The sequence below is a fragment of the Thalassophryne amazonica genome, chromosome 6 (assembly GCF_902500255.1).
Source record: "Thalassophryne amazonica chromosome 6, fThaAma1.1, whole genome shotgun sequence".
NCBI lineage: Eukaryota > Metazoa > Chordata > Actinopteri > Batrachoidiformes > Batrachoididae > Thalassophryne > Thalassophryne amazonica.
Genome location: NC_047108.1, coordinates 56792574 through 56807507, shown reverse-complemented (window position 1 = coordinate 56807507; position 14934 = coordinate 56792574). Strand labels below are relative to the sequence as shown.

The following is a 14934-nucleotide window of genomic DNA, read 5'->3' as shown; positions in this document are numbered from 1 at the left end:
ACATGCCTAATTTTTCAGATTTCTTTATTTTTAAAATTTATTTCTTTATTTATTTTATTGTAACAAACGAATGGAGAAGACAAAACCTGATTGCAGCACAGGCGAAGGGAATGACAACACTACAGTTGTAATAATCAATTTCATTGTCTAAAACGATCACACCACATAAAGTTAATCTCAGTGCTGCTCTGGCTCCAGGCTGTGGAGAAAAAGGCGAGCAGCGCTTTCTTTGCGGTCAGCGCTGTGGCCACGGATCGTGCTTGATAGACCAACAGTTTGTATTAATTATTATGTAGTATAATCAGGAAAGTGTTATTTATGTAACATATGCATTGATTTGTATGATGGCACTGTTTATCATGTTGATCATTTACATTTTTATGTGGATTCCAGTGCTGATTCATTTTGGCGTATAATTTACACCACCTCTCGACCTGGTGTATATTTTCAGCACAGCATACGCCAACGACCACATTGATAAATGCCAAGTAGCACAGCCATTTTGGCGTACACCCCATATACGCTCAAATATCGCCGTACTCAACGTTGATACATGAGGCCCACTGTGCTTTTGTTCAGTTTTATCTTTTGTTACAGAGTAATCTGTCCCAAGATTAAGTAGTACCTCCTGCACCCTGCATTAGCTAACCCTCCAGACACCATTAGCCAAGAGATGAGGTGAGGATGAGTGACATTGTGTTAACACGGGTGAATCACCTTCCCACCAGCTCTTTAGGGGTTAATAACACTTTCATCTAAAAAACGATAACTTCAGGTACGTCAGGGCAGACAGAGAGAAGAAGCACGGTGACCTTTTAAATTCTGCTTGTGTTGTTTTATGTCAAGGTAGATGGGTTTGGCGGTAGGTTGTAATGAAGTACGAAAATCTGTGGCAGAAGTTATGGCCACTCTTTACGGAGTATGTTATTGCTGACATTGCTGTACATCTGTGTAACACATGCCCTGTGAGGAAGCTTGTGTCCATATTCATTCATTCTGGAAGAGTGACACAGAGATACAGACAAAGTGGATTGTCAGCAGTGTGGTTACTCAAAGGTTAGTATGAATATATAAAGTATAATGCGTATATGTAAGGGGTAAAATGATACACCTTGCTCACATTTTGGTATGAATCACAGTTTCAAAATAAGAAAAAGAAAATCCAAACATTCCAGCTAAAATTGTTAGTTGCTGCAGACCTCTTACTGTTTTTCACTGAATACCACCCACAGTTTTGTATGTACCAAAAAAAAAAGTGTAAAAAAAAATAGATGAATGTTGTACTATAAAAGGCCCTACGACAGACTGGCGTCCTATCCTGGGTGTACCCCGCCTCTATGGCTGCTGGGATAGGCTCCAGCCCCCCGCGACCCTTAAATGGACTACAAGTAAGGGGTAGAAGATGGATGAATGTACTATAAAACATTACAATTTTTGAGTTTCCTTTTTTTTCCAGTTGTTCAGTGTGCCACAGTGCCACAGATCTGCAGTGGAATTTGGCACAAGTTTTAAAGTGGATGCCCTTCTTGACGTAATTCCAGTTCTACATGGAGGAATGTGCTCACAGTGCCTGTTGTTGCAACATTTTCAGCCAGCAAAATACTAATCAGGACCTACTGTGCTTCACTTCTGATCAGGCATTTCTTGTGAAGCATTGCATGAAAAATAATGTACAATAATTCATATGTAACCCAGGAAATCTTCAGATGGGAGTCTGTGATCCCATAGAAAAAAAGGTGGCTATTGTGATCAAAAGGGTTGAGGATATTCCTTTAATTCTTTTTGTAACCGTAACTCCAATCCTAACCCAAACACTAGGTTCTTCATGCTTATTGAGAAATGCCTATTGTGCATGTACATGGATATTTGAAGGATTATGCATGAATTATCATGCATAAATGATTGTATACATATGAACCACTTCATGAAAATATTTTTGGTGTGTGATGGAATCAGGTCTGCATGGAGCAGCATGGCTATAGCATATCTTGTTAATGCTGGAAGTAGCTAGGAATAGTCACCTATTTTGATGGTTTGTGAGAAGGTTCTGGGTTTGTGTCCCACCTGGTCCTTTCTGTGTGGAGTTTTCATGGTCTTTTTGTGTTCTGGCTTTGCCCCACTTCCACAAACAAGCAGGTTAAGTGAGTTGGTGACTCTAAATTGACTATGTGTGTGTGAATGTGTTTGTTTATCTCTATGTGTTGGCCCTGCAATAGAGTGGTGACCCGTTCAGGATGTACCCCTCCTCTTGCCCATTAACACCCAAGTGAAGCTTTTCAGATAAAGAAACTATACCAGGAATAAATTAAATAATATCATTATTTTAATAATTGCCACTTGCCAACAGCTATAACATATCAAATTACCATACTGGGTGTGAAATTTGATGTATGGCATATCTGCAAATACAATAAGTATACTTGTCTTAGACACTACGCCTTTACATTAGCAGTCGGCCTAAGAATCCTCATTTCACTTTTATTGCTCTCATTTTGTTAAATCGACAGCAGATGATCGTAAAGTCATCTAAAATTACAAATGTTACAATCAATAACAAGAGTCAGCTTGTTCCAGACATCTGTCGTCTTATCCGATGTAACTATCTCCTCTGGAGACACAGACACCTTTCCTACTTATATGAAGTGACTCTAATGGAGCGTTTCATAATCTGTTCCATCCATCTATCAGTAATGGGCTGTGCCGTCAATCCAACTCAGGTTTGGGGGGGTATAGTAGTCACTTTCATCAATGCAGTCCCTCATAAGGTGTGTAATAACCGTTCACCACAGTAATCTCCACCTTGATGAGACAGCGACCAGCCAGCCTTGACCCTCATGACCCTGCAGAAGATGATGATGTCATTTCCTCAAATAAGCTCCTTGTCTTGAGTTGTGAGATGACTGCTCATGAGTAGAGGTCAAAGCTCTGATGTCATCCATCTCTCTGGGTGCACTGATTGAATTGAATGACTCGAGAGCGAGGTAGAGTGATGGGGTGATCGAGGCTATGCACGTCTCTTTGTGGAGAATATGAAAGAGGTGGTTTTTTTTGTTGTTGTTGTTAATTGCCAGGACATATGAGTATGTTTCAGCTCTTCATGAGCAACGTTGGACAGCTTGCTCACTGCTGCACCACTTTCACTTTAGAGTAAACAGAACGTGCAAAACGCTTTCTTTATTCACCTCTATGATCATTTAAAATCACTGGGTGCTTTACTGGCATCAAAATAAGATCATAGACACAACTGAAAAACATTGGAACAGTATTAAAATGCAGTCATGTTAGAAGAGGACATTTGAGATATGTGTAAGTGCCTTCATTCAACACATTCTGCAAATGGGTTTGCACACTCGATTTGCTCATTGCTTTTTGAAGACTTGTTACTGTAATTTTAACACAGCATGCCCCCTGGAGTATAGTACGGAGTATTTATTTCAAATCACAGTTAGTGTAGCTACCAAGTTTCTCAAAAAGAGACAACAAACCCTCCTTTAAAGTTTCCATGGGTGTTAGTGGCTTCCTTCACCAATGTCAATTTTGGAGGGCTGCCTACTGTAGTCAGAATTACCATACATTACCTCATTGTTTCTATTTCTTAATAACTGAGCTGACCATGAACAGACTTCCTTTCAAAACAGAAGGTTCAGGATCTCCCCTCCCTATTCACCATGTCAGAGAGATTGGCCCAATCTCGATTCTCTTTTGTACCCCTTCCCCTTGGCCCTACCCCTACCCCTACGCCTACCCCTTTAAAACAAGGGGTAAGGCGAAGGGGTATGCCTCTAGCCCTATGAATTGAGACACCCCTCTGCCTTAAGGGGAAAAAAAACTGCCCATCTCAAACTGCTGTCTTCACTGTTTGTCAACATGGCAACTGAAGCGAAACTTGTGGCAGTAGTCTGTTTGCTCTTTTTGTTTTCTCGCCTTTCTGCGTAAATGCAAAGAAATAGAAGAAGTCGCAGATTTCATCGACACATCACAATCATGTCGGAGAATTTTGTAGTATTAATAATTAATGTAATTAATTCGTACTATATAGTAATAGTAAAGTAAGTCCCTTCGGCTGCTCTCTTGTTTGCACTTGGGGTCGCCACAGCAAATCTAAGGTGGATCTGCATGTTGAATTGGCACAAGTTTTACGCCTTCCTGATGCAATTCCACATTACATGGAGAAATGTGGCAGGGGTGGGATTTGAACCAGGAACCTTCTGAACTGAAACCAAGCGCATTAACTTGGCCACCACCCCTGTTCGTACTATATAGTAATAATTAATAGTATTAATAATTAATTAATTAGTAATTAATCAGTGTTAATAATACTGCTAATAATTAGTCATTAATAATAGCAATAATTAATATTGTTAATTGGTTAATCATTAATTGATTGATTAGTAATTAATTAATTAATGAATTAATTCATTAGTAATTAAAATAAATAAACACTTGAAATATATCAGTCTGTGTGGAATGAATGTATACAAGTTTCACTTTTGAATGGAATTACTAAAATAAATCAACCTTTTCATGATATTCTAATTATATGATCAGAACCTGTATGTATGTTATGGGCTGCATCTAGTTCTGTTAACCTTATATTTCTTTTTCAAATTCTCCCATTTTTTCCATCCAGCTCTATTTCCTTTAGAAATTTCCTTGACAAATAATAGCAGTCTACTAGGACATCAGGTTATGTGTTACACATATACATGTGTGTGTATATATTTTCCAACTTACTCCCATTGATGAAACGTCTCATTTTCTGCCTGAAAGCCTATTAGGAGACGAGTTTGCTCAGGGCTCCCTGTTTGTTTACAAAATGCACACACGTTACAAACCTTGAAATCCAACAGCAGGAATCGCTATTATCCAAAGATTTATGAACATACAAATTAACGTGCTTATCTTTTATCATGATTTTCTCCATTGTGAGATACAAAAGTGTCTTATTGTAGCGTTCGTGTGTATATGCATTATAATGCCTCAGCGCATGAGCGAAGTTACGATATTTTTCAGAAAAACTATATACTAGTACACAACATACATCCAGCAGCATACATGTTGCTGTCATAGGCAATTGTCTGCAAAGTTTTTTAGCAAGTTATGACTTTCTAAACAGCGTAATTTGTAATGAAAGCCACGTTCATTCGTGTGGCTCAGGGCGCCCTGTTTGTTTCTTTGGAGACAGCAGTAAGCTCCTCCTACCCCACTAAACGGAGTGTGCATCCAGATTCACTCCGTTTGAAGGGCTTTGCAGCCCTCCGCCTACCCTTCCGCCTCACTCCAAAACAGAATTGACACACCCCTCTGTCTCTTGTGCCCGTGCAAAATGGAGGGGAAGGGGTAAGGGGAAGGGCTGAGGGGTAGAATTGCGATTCAGCCATAGTGTCAGGGAGTCATCAAGTATAAAATAGGTGTTAAATCAACATGCAGATTCATATTGGACCTGCTGTGGGAGCCCTGAGCAAAATGGAAGACGCTGAAAGATCTTACTGTAGTAACTACAACCCATACTTTGCATTCTATTTGTTTGGCTTTCATATGATGGTGACCAGGACAGTTGCTCACTCTGACCTGAGACTGAGCTCAGAGACTTGTGGGACTTTCACATAGTTCATGTTCATGTTTGTTGTGTTATTACTGTGATGTTCATGATTTTTGAAGTTGGTGATGATGTTGCTGTTTGGTACATATGTCTGAAGTTGGCAGTTGAACTGATGTTGACAGAACGACACTAGTGAAACAAGCCTACAAGTCACATGTGTCGGCTTTGAAGGAATTAAGTGGTTGCCATTTCCATCTCTCCTCTGTTTCTTTTGTCTTCAAACTATGTATAGCAGAACTTTTGTCTTTTGCAACATTAGTTATAGGTTCATTTTGTAGTGGAACAAAAAAGGAATAAGATGGGAATGTTGCCCTCACAGCTAAAGAAAGTAAGTAAGTAATACACAGGCCCTGAGGCCCATTTGTCCCAGTGCATATCCCAAATTCCATAGCCTGAAGGAGATGAGAGCCTACAACTCCCTCTGGACAATATGCCAGTCCATCACAAGTTACTTCTCCAGTCAAGGCTGGTACCCAAATCATAGTTTCTGATATATTGCAGGTCTTGCAGTAAAATTTAAAAGTAAAAGACAGTTTCAAAAAGTAGCAATCAAGGAGAAAGCTAACAGGGTCATCTGCTATGTTGGGAGTCACTTTCTTGAGCTGCATTTATTCTGCATTCATATGTTGATATGGTGCAGCAAACGGTAAAAAAGAATATTCTTTTGTTTTCAATGAGGATGATGGACTGTGTCTGTGAGAGCAGTTGCAGTGGTATGTGTCGTCAGAACCTTTGTTCTCAGATTTAGTGTAAGATGTACCATGAGACATTATTTGATGCACAGACACCTATCTTTATGTCAGATAAACAGGAACAATATCATATTTTTTTAGCAGTAATCAGAGCCAGAGCCTCCTGTTTTATATGACTGCACAAAATGCTCAAACACTTTTACAGTATCTTTTAGTTCAGTAAATTATTCTCCCGTCTAAACACTGCAGAATTACTGTATCATTTGTCTTTAGTTGTCCTCTGCCTACCCAGATGATGGTGTTTCTGCCATGTCTGACAGCATTTATTAGGGATGTCTCGATCCGATCACGTGATCGGAAATCGGGCCCAATCACGTGGTTTCAGACTTGATCGAAATTTGACGTTGCATCCCGATCAGGAATCCAATATAGATTTTATCCTCATTATTTTGATCAGCACTATTTCAGGCTCATTATTGCAGGACACTTCTGACGGGAAGCGTCACGTCAAAAGCCGAGCTAAAGCGACGCTTCTGACGTCTCTAAAAAGCAACGCATCTCACGCCTCTGACGCGTCCGACGCGTGAAAGGCCCATTAATCTGCAATTATGACCTTGAAATAGCGCTGATCAAAAGCGCGCATTGCCGCTTGTCGGCAGGCTGACGCGGTCAAAGTTCAACCCAATCTTTTTTTTTTTAATTGAACAAAAGAAAAAACATAAGTTCAACCGGACAGAGGTGGGGGGAGTTACACGCGCAAAGTTTCTTTTGCAGAACTGCTGTTTGTGTGTTTACGCGCTCAGCTTGATGCCTCGATGGAATGACAAGAGGATGATGGACACTTTCCCACCGAAACTCTTGCTCAGTCATCCTTCTGTGCGCAGCAGGACCCGGTGCTGACCCTCAGGATGACAATCTCTCATTTGATTAACAAAAAGAAAAAAACAAATTGTCCTGTGATCGTTTGTCTGCAAAACGGAGCGAGAGATGGTGTGCGCACGAGGGACGTGCGCACATATCACATTTAGGAGCGCGTCTTAAAGAGCTTCCGTCTTCGTTCACATTCACTGCACTGCTGTGAACTTGTTGAACACTGATAAAGCATCAGAGGGGTACACTGAGGACTGTCAGGATGCAAATGTAAGTTTTTTTTTTCCTTTTACTTTTCAAGTTGACTTTTGAACTTTCAACGCTTTGAGCTGTGACGTGGCTTTGCGCTGTCCAATAGGAACGACGCGTCGGGCCAAAACACATAAGACTAGTGGCAGAAACCACTGATCTGTACAAATGGTAAATGGACTACATTTATATAGCGCTTTTCCATCTGCATCTGACGCTCAAAGTGCTTTACAATAATGCCTCACATTCACCCCGATGTCAGGGTGCTGCCATACAAGGTGCTCACTACACACTGGCAGCAATAGGGGATTAAAGACCTTGCCCAAGGGCCCTTAGTGATTTTCCAGTCAGGCGGGGATTTGAACCACAGATCAGTGCAGAAACCACGTGTCTGAATAAAAACCCTTGGAAATGTTTTTTTGTTGTTGTTTGTTACCTCAAAATTTCTGATTACTGTTTAAAAAAGTTTAGAACACTTTTAATTAAAATAGCTAAATCAATAAATGGTTCTTTAAAATCTTTCATCTATATATTAAAACCACCTGTTATTTCAGATTAGATAATTTCTTGTTTAACATAAGGAACCTTGGACAAATAAAATAATATGGAAATTTGTACATTTTTTAAGTCTGGTAGATTATTACTTGATTGTTCAAGCTACCTCAAGGAGAAGTGCACTGTTTAAGTGATAAATAATAAAATAAGGTGATTAAAATGAAATTATTATATATTTAGCATTTGTTCATTGTTCATTCAGTTTTTTAAAGTATCAGATCGGGACTCGGTATCGGTATATGCTCAAAATCAGATGACTTGGAATCAGATCGGGGCCAAAAAATCCTGATCGGGACGTCCCTAGTATTTATAAAATCATCATGTGAATGCACCATTAAGGGCCCCTTCACACATAACACAAAAGACACAGAAACCAGAAGAAAATGGGGAAACACGAACCATTCCACCTGCTGTCGTGAGGGACGCACATTCAGACAGGTGTACACAACACACCGGTGATGGTTTCGTGCACACTTGTGTGCATGCAGGAACACAGTGCGAGAAGCTGGAACATGTTGCACCAAATCGCGCCTCTGTTGTGGAAAAAAATACAAAAACCACACACCATAAAAAACACAGCATTTGATTGAATCCCTCTTATCGAGCAGACAATACAAGTATGAACCATCTGTTCCTCTGTATATGACCCATGGTCATAGATGTACAGTCATGAAATGACATGAATGAAGCAGTGCACTCTCATTATGTCTTATTATGTCCAGCTGGGTATATAAATAATTAATACAATCACCGGACACTGATAGATTAGATATTGGTGTATAATTAGTGAAAATCACTGGGTTGTTATAAATAATAAATAAAGGGGGACCCAATACAGAACCCTGCAGTTAACCGTGGTTAAATAAAAAATAAATGCCACTCGCAGGATTCAAACCTGCAATTTACAAATGCTCTGATTAACAGACAGAAACTTTACTACTGTGCTATAATCGCTGTCTTATAATAACAGCATGAAATACTTAAAATCAACAAGGAGATAAGCGTATGTTTTCAAAAAAGAGAAATTAGACGATGTATGGACATGCGTGTTGGGCCAGCCCACAGCCTGCCAAGGTGCTCTGTGTGTGGCCCTGCAGCCTGGCTCAAGGATGAAAGATGTTTTATGTATTTCCACATGAGGACAGCAGGCAGAGACATGCGCCTCATGGAGGAAGGTTGTAAGTTCATATCCTTCAAAACACGGTACGTGTTCCCCAACTGGAACGTCCAGGAGCAGAGATCTCAACAGCAATATGTGTGGGCAGACACGCCTCCTTGTCCATTCAGCACCCAGAACAGAAAGTGTCATTCTGATTTTGTGTTGTGTGGTCATTCATTTATTTTAGTTGTTATGTAATTGCGTATGTAGGTATTGTCGTAATTACTTATATACTTGGCCTGGCGGTGGTCTCTGTGTTTTTAATGTGACACGCCATGTGCACTGACCCGTCATTTCCAGCTGTCAGTGAGCTGCGATCAGCTGACAGGCGCCTCACCCTGCTGTGTGCGCTCAGGCGTGGCTGTCTGGCCCCCATGTGATCATGTCTGTAAATACATATCATCATTTTATGCAAGGGTGCCCTGCCCACCAGAAACACATGTGGCATACGTGCGGGGGGGAGCATGACACACGTGCGATACACGCATTGCGTCACAAGTGTGGCACAATGCATGTGTGTTTGTTTAAGTGCCCCCACACTCTTCCAGTTCGAAAGTGATTGTCTGCTCACTATTTTTGTGCTGACAGCGTGAATGGCCCCACATTTTCGAAGTGTCAAGCGAGCGGCATTGGATGTTCGTGTGTGTCACCTGGAATTTGGCCGACACCTGCCGCGAGAGGGATGAAATGGGCTCTCACAGGGCACTCTCTATCTTTTGCCGCTGGTGTGCATGAATAATTGTAGCGACAGCTGTACGAGGCACTGGAGGCAGCTCCGATTTTCTATGACTGGCATGCAATTCCTCTTTCGTGCACTACCCGGCTTCAGTCGTGCTATATATCTACAGTACATTTTACCCACAATGTTTATATATATGTTTCCCTTGCATCTTCTTTTTGAGGGGTTTCCACTTTCTACGTATTTCCTTTGATCAATTTCAAGTACTTCAAACATGCACAGTCACAGTCTTTGTGTGCTCGCATCTTTATGTTAGTTGTTTTTTATAACACCTTAACTGAGCTTTAATGAGTTAGCTTTTTTACAGGAATCAAGTGTGTGTGTGTGTGTGTATGTTTGTGTGCACAGTAAAATCACCTGTGTAAAAGTAACACTGACAGTATGAAATTAACACTGTCAGTGAACATATGGTCCCACTCTGACCAGAGTAGGACCATATGTTCACTGGCAGTGTTAATTTAACACTGATGATTTTACTGTGTGTGTGTGGTAGGGGGAGGAGGGGTTGAGTTTTCTCATAACGCATCCATCTACTTTGTTTTTTCTTCACTCTTTAGGTTCCTGAGTGAGAAACAGTCACTACTGCCAATTCTTATCATGATTTGTGTGATTTCAGTACAGTTTCACACTCAAGTCATCACATCTCAATGCAAACAGTTCATTTTGACTGAATGTCAATATTGGACAAGTTGGGCTGCCCCTTGCATCACTGTCTGACATGTGGGGAAGCACTAACCCTCATCATAACCTTAACCTTTATCATAACCAAAACAGATTAATGTTCCCTGATGACACAGAAGAGAGAAAAGACACAGCTGTTTAAACGGTCAGTAAATGATGCAATGGGTTACCTGTCTTGTCACATAGTGATGAAGAGGGACATTGATCATGTGCAAAATGTGATGAGTTGGGAGTGAGAATGTGTATGTGATTTCTAAAACAAAAACAAAAACAACACATGTCTCTGGAAATCTTCATTGAAACCATCACTGCTGAATATGAAGTACAGAAAGGCTAAAGATTATTTGTTACTGCTAACAATGAAGGAATAAACACAATTGTGACTTTGGCTTTTATTATTAGACATACTTCGAAGTGAAATGGATTCAGTACATTTCATATCTGGAGATTTAATTAAATTGTTTTTGGAGGAATGGAACGTGGTTGGTGGAGGTGCTGCCAGTATGTTTACGTTCCAGGGATGTTGAAATCCTGCACAATAAATTATCTACACCCTTTAGAGAGAAACATCACATTTAGCCATGACTCAAAGCTACAGAATGGTTTTATACTGACCTCATGGATTTATTTGTATACGAGGGCTGTCAATAAAGTAACGGTCCTTTTTATTTTTTTCAAAAAACTATATGGATTTCATTCATATGTTTTTACGTCAGACATGCTTGAACCCTCGTGCGCATGCGTGAGTTTTTCCACGCCTGTCGGTGACGTCATTCGCCTGTGAGCACTCCTTGTGGGAGGAGTTGTCCAGCCCCTCGTCGGAATTCCTTTGTCTGAGAAGTTGCTGAGAGACTGGCGCGTTGTTTGATCAAAATTTTTTCTAAACCTGTGAGACACATCGAAGTGGACACGGTTCGAAAAATTAAGCTGGTTTTCAGTGAAAATTTTAACGGCTGATGAGAGATTTTGAGGTGATTCTGTCGCTTTAAGGACTTCCCATGGTGCGAGACGTCGCTCAGCGCTCTCAGCCGCCGTCGTCAGCCTGTTTCAAGCTGAAAACCTCCACATTTCAGGCTCTATTGATCCAGGACGTCGTGAGAGAACAGAGAAGTTTCAGAAGAAGTCGGTTTCAGCATTTTATCCGGATATTCCACTGTTAAAGGAGATTTTTTTAATGAAAGACGTGCGGACGGGTCCGCGCGTCGGGACGCAGCCGCCGCGATGCTCCGCCACAGGAAAAACACCTCTGTTGAAAGCCTTAAGGACAAGTTGGAACATGTCCTGCCTGTTAAACAATTTCTCATATACTCACTCCACTGAAAGCCATCAAAAGCCGCCTGGATTTTACAAATGGTTATCAACACGGAAGTGTTTTTCCTGTGCCGCCACACCGCGTCGGCTGCGTCCCGACGCGCGGACCCGTCCGCACGTCTTTCATTAAAAAAAATCTCCTTTAACAGTGGAATATCTGGATAAAATGCTGAAACCGACTTCTTCTGAAACTTCTCTGTTCTCTCACGATGTCCTGGATCAATAGAGCCTGAAATGTGGAGGTTTTCAGCTTGAACAGGCTGACGACGGCGGCTGAGAGCGCTGAGCGACGTCTCGCACCGTGGGAAGTCCTTAAAGCGACAGAATCACCTCAAAATCTCTCATCAGCCGTTAAAATTTTCACTGAAAACCAGCTTAATTTTTCGAACCGTGTCCACTTCGATGTGTCTCACAGGTTTAGAAAAAATTTTGATCAAACAACGCGCCAGTCTCTCAGCAACTTCTCAGACAAAGGAATTCCGACGAGGGGCTGGACGACTCCTCCCACAAGGAGTGCTCACAGGCGAATGACGTCACCGACAGGCGTGGAAAAACTCACGCATGCGCACGAGGGTTCAAGCATGTCTGACGTAAAAACATATGAATGAAATCCATATAGTTTTTGAAAAAAATAAAAAGGACCCTTACTTTATTGACAGCCCTCGTATGTGTGGCTTCCATGCGCGTGATGGAGGTTAAGAGTGACAATGGCTACATTGTTTCTCAGACCAGCTGTGGTTGGTTAGAGGCAGAGAGATTTTCTATGTGTGTATGTGGTGCCAATGTGGCTGCAGGATGGTCGCACCTCAGTAGTTATGACATCATGGTTTCCACTGGACCGTTTCCATCTCTCCTCTCTGTCTTCTGCCCTCCCTCCATCTCTCCATTCGTCCCTACTGGCGCTGAACTTCCTGTCTGTGCAAAGAAAAACTTGCAGTGAGGTTCACACACTAACTCTTATTTCTTTCTTGTCTATGTGGTGTGTTGGGGGCGGGGCAGTGGTATTACAAACAGATTGAAGAAATAATAAAAAGAAAAAATACTTGGTGTTAAAGAAAAGAGGGATAGAAGGATTAGTGCATTCAGACTTGACACTGTATCTGCCCAGAACCACCTGCACAGAGGCCAAACCACATCAGAAAGACATCAGCATGCCCACATTCCTCCCAAGCTAATGACAACTGCATAAACTGGTATACTGTCTATAAAACACACAATAATCATGCAATCATGGTTAATTAAAAATAATTCTAAATATGTCAATAGTAAACTCATCTAAACTTTACTACTACTGACTATGAGCATTGAACATTTTAACATGATACACAAGAAATACATACATTAGATGGTATATCTCCAGCATCAAACAAAATGTCTTTCGTCAGCTTTTTTTTTTTGCGTCTCCCCCAAAAAGCAATCATTTCAATGCCAGGTTAGTGCTTTCTGTTTCAGTCAAGTTGTGCCTTTTTTTGCTGCCATTCACACTGCTTCATGGCTTCTGCAACCCAAACTATGCACCCCAAACAATGGTGCATGCTGAGGTGTGTGTGTGTGCGTGCATGTGTGCACGTGCATGCGCACGCATGTGTGTGTGTGTGTGTGTGTGTGTGTGTGTGTGTGTGTGTATGTGTGTGTGTGTATGTCTACAGTGGTATGTAAAAGTTTGGGGACCCCTGATGATTTTCATGATTTTCCTTTATAAACATTGGTTGTTTGGATCAGCATCCATCCATCCAGTTTCTTCCACTTTATCCGGAGTCGGTTCGCGGGGCAGCAGCTCAAGCAAAGCTGCCCAGACCTTCCGATCCACACACACATCCCCAGCTCCTCCAGGGGAACCCCGAGGTGTTCCCAAGCCAGCTGAGAGACGCAGTCCCTCCAGCGTGTCCTGGGTCTTCCCCGGGGCCTCCTCCCGATGGGACGTGCCCGGAACACCTCTCCAGCGAGGCGTCCAGGGGGCATCCGGAAAAGATGCCCGAGCCACCTCAGCTGGCTCCTTTCGAAGCTCCCATGACCAGTACAAAATCAAGGGCCGAGATGTCGCCCGGTATGGTGGAGCCGTGGCCCCACCCTGGAGCCAGGCCTGGGGTTGGGGCTCGCGCGCGAGCACCTGGTGGTCGGGCCTTAGCCCACGGGACCCGGCCAGGCTCAACCCGAAAGAGCGATGTGGTTTCCACCTGGCTGTCTCTCACAGTTTCTGAAAAAATTTTGATGCAGCAAAGTGGCAGTCGCTCAGCCATTTTCCTGACAATAAAAATCCGTCAAGGGGGCTGGACCACTCCTTCCACAAAGCCTGCTCACAGGCGAATGACGCAACCAACAGGCGTGAAAAAACTCACGCATGCGCACGAAGGTTCAAGCATGGCTGATGCAATCACACGTGATTCAAATCCATATGGTTTTTGCAAAAAATAAAAAGGTCGGATACTTTTCTAACAGACCTCGTGTATATACCGTATTTTCCGGACTATAAGTCGCACTTTTTTACATGTTTTGGCCTGGGGTGCGACCTATACTCCGGTGCGACTTATAAATGAAAAATATACCGATAGGATCTCAATTAATTTACTGTAACAAAACAATTTTACGTGACAGAGTCGATCTATGTTTTAAAATGGCCACCGGAAAAGGAAATGCAATGCATCATGGGCACTGTAGTATGACGGCCATCCTATAGTTCACGCTGGTCACGATAACCAATCAGAGAACAGAACTTTGGATGCGTATTCCTCACCTCACCCACAGCGTGTGAAGCTGACGAACTCTGTGCTTGCTGTTATTCCGGCTTGGCGAACAGAACAGCTTCAACCCTTGGATATCAATGTGAGCAGAGTGTTTAAGTTGACGCTGAGAGCTGCGTGGGAGCATTGGGTGAGCGACGGCGGAGGATTAGCGTGTGCACTTGGAAGGAGCTGTCGTCGATGATTGTGAAAAGCGTTTGAAGCAGACGAACATGGTGTTTATTCCGGGACGGCTAACAAGACAGCTTCAACCCTTGGATATCAGTGTGAGCAGAGTTGACGCTGAGAGCTGCATGGGAGCACTGAGCGACGGCGGAGGATTAGCGTCTGCACTT

General features: G+C 42.2%; 1 protein-coding gene across 1 annotated transcript in view; it reads left to right on the top strand.

Moving 5' to 3' along the window:
- LOC117512209 (plexin-A1-like) overlaps positions 1 to 14934 on the top strand; it is a 1069160-nt gene that overhangs the window by 474636 nt on the left and 579590 nt on the right.